The 6,000-nt window shown below is 50.7% G+C and overlaps 1 protein-coding gene across 2 annotated transcripts in view; it reads left to right on the top strand.

The window, feature by feature from the left end:
• Positions 1-828: 828 nt before the first annotated feature.
• Positions 829-6,000, top strand: part of SMAD9 (SMAD family member 9) — a 46,226-nt gene continuing 41,054 nt past the window's right edge. For both annotated transcript variants that reach the window (XM_063332925.1, XM_063332917.1), the window contains exon 1: positions 829-1,063. The gene's annotated coding sequence lies outside the window, so the exon portion shown is untranslated. The remainder of the gene's footprint in view (positions 1,064-6,000) is intronic.

Genomic DNA, 6,000 nt, shown 5'->3' with positions numbered 1-6,000 from the left:
GATTTCTGTGGGACACCCCAGGCGGTCACAGCCCCTGTGAGGGGTCCAGGTGGAGAAGCTGAGGGGAGAGCTGGTGGCCTCCGTGCAGCCCTGCATAGGAGGGAGGCACAGCCTGACCCCCAAATCCCTCTGCTATTGCCCGGCTGCCCCAGAGGGGCATCTCCCCAACCTCTCCCCACAGCTGGAGTTTGTCCCCCGTGTCCAACAGCCGGGTCAGCATCCCCCGGGATTGTTCAGGATGGAGGTGAAGTCGCCTCGCTTGGCCACTGTGGCCACCCTCGGGTGCTCGGAGGCTTGTGTGAGGGGCCACGGGGGAAGGGGTGGCTGTGGAAGCACCGGCCTAAGGCTCTGCCCCGGGGGGTCGCCCACAAAAGCCCCTCGCCGGGGCCCGGCCTGTGCCTCCAGCCTCGGGCCCTGGGCCGGGACCAGGGTCGCCCCCTCAGCGGGGAGCCGCGGGGCGGGGAAATGGCGGCGCCGGCGGCGGCCGCCCTCCCGCGGGGCGCCGGGCCGGGGGCGAGTGTGGGACGGGGTGGGGGGGCTGCGTGGAGGGTGGCTCCTGCGCGGGTGGGTGCGCGTGCCGCGGGGCGAGCCCTGCGAGGGGGGCGGCCGCGGTTGTGAGGGGGGATGAACTCAGCGCCTGTGGCGGGGTGCGCCCGGCGATGGAGGGGGGGGTGCGGCGTGCGGTGGGGTGCACGGCGTGTGTGGGTGCTGGGGGCGCCCCGCGTCCCTGTGTCCGCGTGTGTGAGCGCGGGGCGGCGCGGCGGGGAAGGGAGCGGGGCGGGGGGGGGGGGGGGGGGGATAAGGGGGGGGCGCAGGGGCGGGCCAGCGGCAGCGGCGCTGCTGGCCGCGGTCCAGCCCGGCGCACTAATACAGGCTGGCGGCTCCCGCCTGACTGACGCCGGCCGGGGCTGCTGTTGCTGCTGCTGCTGCTGCTGCCGCCGCCGCCGCCGCCGCTGCCGCTGCGCCCTGGCCCCGCCGCCGCCACCACCACCGCCGCCGCGCAGCTGCAGCCCCGCTCCCGCCCGCGGCGCGCCGAGACCCCCCAACCCGCGCCCGGTGGCAGGTAAGAGTCGGGGCTCCCGGGAAGGGGGAGGTGGTGGTGGTGGTGATGGTGGTGGGGGGTGGACGGGACAGGGGGGCAAGCCCCAAACTTGCCGGCGGTGCTTCTGGGCATCCTTCCCCGTGCCGGCCGGCGGCGGGAGGCGGAATCCCCCCGGGCCGGTGTGTCCGGGGCTGGCGGCCCCGTCCCCGCTGCTGTGCCCGGGCGGTGCGAGGGAGGGGGCAGCGGTCGGGGCCGGGGCAGCGGCCGGGGGAGACACACCGACGCCACGGCTGGGAGGGAAAGGAGGAGCGCGGAGGAGGGAAAAAAGGAAAAAAAAAAAAAAAAAAAAAAAAAAAGGGGGTTTTATGGATGGCTAAACGCTGACAAGTCTTCCCGCTAGTAGGATTTCTTTCCTTGTCCTTTAAGTAGGAGAAAAAAAACAAACAAACAACCCCAAAACCCCCCTACCAACACCCTCCCCCCCCCCCCCCCCCGAGAGGTTTGGAAATACTTTTCCTTTCAGAGGTTATTTTCTGTTCAAGAAATCCCGCTCCTGGACACACTCCCGAGCAAAACGGAGCCGAATGGCTGGGATTTGGGTTTGTATTCCAGATAGAAACTCTTTTTTTTTTTTTTTGTCTCCGAAGTTAAAACGTTACTTGTTAGCAAGTAACCAACATTTCCAAACACAATAGCCCTCGATATGGCAAATTATGAATTATTGCAATTTTATCTCCGTTCCCTGGGCAGCTCTAAGTGGAGGGAATTCAAAGTTCGGCTCATTTGTAACAATTCGGATATTGTGCGGTAACTTTGTGTTTTCCTACTTGATTTTTATGGGTAAATTTGTTTGATGCTGGCCAGGTCTGCTTTAAAAGAGGCACTAGTGGGAATAAAAATAAATGACACACACATGGACGCGCACGCACACACACACACACGCGCGCGTGCTGCTTATTACTTGCGGTGGATAAATCAGTGAAAAAAAAATTCAGCCCGGAATGATCAACTTTTTCAGTGAATGAGCTCTCCCTTGACAGAAGTGGGAAATGATGTGCTCAGCTGGGGAATGTGTGCAAGTTTGCGGTGGTTTGGGAAGGACGCTGCAGATAACGCGAGTTTCGGTACTTTGTATCCCCGATGTGTGGAAATGTGCATCTTTATACGTGCGTGCATTTGTGCGGTAGGAGTCATCTTCTCATCTTCAGGAGTATAAGCTGAAGAAAGCGCTGCAAGATTCTTCCCCTCAGCAATGGTAGGACAAATGTCATCACTCAAAGAAACCTCATCCGTTTTAATCCAGCCAGACAACTCCCTTCTTTCAGATTTGATAAGTACCAGTGTCTGGCTGGTTCATGTTTGCTTCCTGTTAGATTTTAAAGCAGAGGCTGGGGATGTTTGTGGTTTGTTTGTTGTTGTTTGTTTTGTTCGTGTTTGGTTTTTTTTAACATTGAGTTAATTTGGCGTAGTAGCTAAAATAAACGTGTCCAAAAATATATTTGAAGTGAGTTGCATCGAAAAGGTTATCTTGTGTTATATTTACTGAGTTTGGCAATAGTTCCCATTCTTGCCTGTCTTTTGTGATGGAGTTGAAAACATTTTCTTCGCTTTGTTGACTCACACATAAGCTGATAAACAGTAATTCTGCAGAAATGACTGGAATAAGGGTCAAGTGTATTTTATCATGAATCCTTATGATAATCAGGATTTGTAAATTGGTATGAGTTGGAGATAGAAGCTTTTATTTACGTGCAGCAACTGGAACGAATAGGCACAAAGCTGTCAACTGCACAACTTTGTGAAGAAGTCAAGTATTAATATTTTATTAACACACTTGCCCAAGGCTAAGAGGCACGCACACACGTGCCAAATATCTGCAGAAGGTGGGGACATGTGTAGAGGAACTGGGTAGCACCTCGGGTTTGGAAGCTGCTCTCATGGAAACTGGTAGTAGTGCCCCATGTTGTCTTCAGTGGGTACAAGACGAGGCCTAACTCAATAAAACAGGAGTGAAGAAATGTCAGTATAATGTATCACCTAACATCTGGACGGTTAATCCTTGTTTCTTTCCTTTTATTCTTTTACAGACTTTCTGCATCTCTCATTTGAATCCTTAGCTATCTGCTGTTATCAGCCCGGGAGATAGTGTGTCATGTAATCCTCTTCCCTGAATGCTAAAGTGCTGTAATTTTGATGGCCAAGCTAATCTGTCTCGATAAAGTTTTATTTTTCCATTGTTAAATTCAAAGGACAATGACTACTAATTACAAGTGACCTCTAACCAAAACACTAGCTAGGGTTTATCACCGGCGCTGATACAGGCTAACAGTAATTCCAGCATCAGCAGTACTAGGCACCCCGTTTAAAAGCTTTCAAAGAGACTTAACAGAACAAGGGGAGCCAGAAAGGAAAAAATATATATGCTCTGGGTAATTCGTCTGCTGCAAAAAATATAGTGAAAGTGTACAGGGATTCCATTTGCTGTGCTATATACCCCTTACAAGTAATAATGACAGGGATGGGGAAGAAAGAAAAAAAACCCACCCCATCATAAATATTTTAACTGAAAACAGCACAGCAAAATCATACATAGGAAAGGTTGTTCTGGTAGACTGCCTGGTTTCCTGCTGCAGGCAGGTATAAAGAATCATTAGTGTTATTGTATATTAACAGCAAAAGATAGTAATAACAATGACAATTTGAGAGAATCATTGCTGTCCTATTAATGTATTTGAGAACATTTGTTGTAAGGAAGCATTAGACTCTGAATACAGTATAATAAAATTAATTTTTCAAAAATATCCCAAATTATTTCCCATCTTATATTTTGTCTATGATGTTTGATTGGTTAATACTGTGGGAATTTTACAGATGAAGAGGTGAATTACAGAGTTGGGGGCCCTGTGTATTTATTATAGCAGCTGAAAACCTTGCTGTGCTTTTGCAAATGAGTGGATCTAATAGACTGTGGGATCAGAGCCCAGGCTGCGGTCCTGATTAATACACGTATGCGTTTAAATCAAAGCAGGCGAAACATTATCTGCCCAAGTTTTGTGCAGATACCTGTGATTTTTAGACAGATCGTTCTACAGGACCACTTGCAGGTTTCTGCAAGAACTATTGCAACATCTTAGACAGATGTGAGGTTGAGCAGTTTGCTTTGAGGTTTAGCTCCTCTGGACAAGGACACAGCAAGGACACAGTGGAGGTGGACACGGAGTGGTGTCCGTTTCCCAATTTATGCAGTCACCCCTACATAAAAACACAAACCAAAACAGAAGAACATCTGATAATCGATCTCTATTTTTCTGAGACAGCATTAAGATTGAGGTGTGTTTCTGACTGGGAGGGGAAATGCCTTATCTTTCCCACATCCTTCTCTCCAGAACTTGATTCCTTCCCACTCTTTTTCCTTGTCAGAAGCATCACCATCCTCCCCTCTGCCAAACTTAGTATCATCTTTGCCTCTTCTGTCTCCTCATGGGTCTTGGTACTCCCAGGTATCTCTTGACGCTTTTTCTTCATGTTACTTCTTTACGTTCCTCCTTCCTTTTGTTTGCAGCTGCCAAAGCATTAGTCCACACTGTGGCAACCTTCCAGCTTGATACTGCAACCTCCCGTTTCCCAACAAGCTCTTTTCTCCCACCTACGTTTTGCTCCCCGTCAGCATGACCCCTGCCAAAATCCTGCGTCTTTTGCTTTTCTTTCTGAAACATCTCCATGTAGACTTCTGTTCTGGAGTCTCTCTATAAGCCTGGTCTTTGTTTAGGCTTTGGAAATGGGGAACGTTTCCAGAGTTCCCCAGAACTATTGGCCTCAACCTCGCCGTTCACTGAAAGAGAGAAATGAGGAGGAAAGAAAATTAGCCAACCCTTGGGTCATTACAGTTTGTTCTGCTTCAGGTTTCCTTTCACCCTCATTACCTGGCTACAATAGGAGCCAAATTGGCCATTTCTTGATAAGGGTTATTCTGCGTTTGCTCGGTCTGCTGGTGCGCTCGGTCAGGCAGCCGTGCTGTGAACAGCAGCAGGCAGGGAGCTGGCGTGGTGGTACCCTTTCCACAAAGTGGTGCCTGCTAATAGCAAAGCTCCCTGTAATGAAGAATCCTTTCTAACGCAAATTACCCTGCTGCTGAGGTCAGTACATTTCAACAATACTTAATCTTTTTGTGTGCTCTTTTCTTCTCGGGCCTTTCTTAACAAAAGAAAAAACACTTTTTTTTTTTTTTTGAAGCATTCCTGTGCAGCTTCTGCATCAGGAAGGTTCATAGTGCTTTACAAAGCTGTCCCCATCAGGCTACCTGTATGACAGGTGCAGAAGTCGAGGCACCTGAGGGAAAACCATTCACCTGGAGGCCTGTGGCAGGATGCGATCCCACACACTGCCCAGTAGCTGCAAAAGTGAGTGGCGACACAGGCAGTTCACGTGGCGTTTCAAAACTCCCTTATGGTTTCTTGCTGGCCTGGCCTATCCAAACCTACTTGTCTCTGTCAAATTACTCTGGCCCAGCTGCCAACGTGCAGTTTCTTACCCTGCAGCGCAAATGAGGTAGCTAATTTATCTCTCTCTCATCAACAGATCTTGAATTACTTCTCATAGGGCATGAGGCCTCCACAGGGACTTCTAGAGCAGAGAAACCAAAATTCATTCCCGTGCGAGGCAGCAGCCTGCGGCTCCCATGCCTGCCCTGCTGCATGTCCTACAGGACTGGTACTGTGACCAAGGCTTCTTGGTGGTAACCTGCTTGGGACTCTTGGGCTGGAGGGGCTGCGTGGGGCAGAGCCGAGTCCTAGGAGGTGAGAGGAAGGGGAGAAAGAGAGATGGGGTATTCCTCGGACTCCTGAGGTGGGTCTGCAGAAGAGAGATATGTTTCTTTTTAAAGACTCAGGGCCCTATTTCTGCCTTTTGCTCAGTATTCTCTGTTTTCTGAAGCTGGTTGTTAGCATGGCATGTCATCT

This window comes from Chroicocephalus ridibundus, chromosome 1 (genome assembly GCF_963924245.1).
Source record: "Chroicocephalus ridibundus chromosome 1, bChrRid1.1, whole genome shotgun sequence".
NCBI classification, from domain to species: Eukaryota; Metazoa; Chordata; class Aves; order Charadriiformes; family Laridae; genus Chroicocephalus; species Chroicocephalus ridibundus.
Note: the sequence above shows the minus strand (reverse complement) of the source record. Positions and strands in the feature narration are given on the sequence as shown.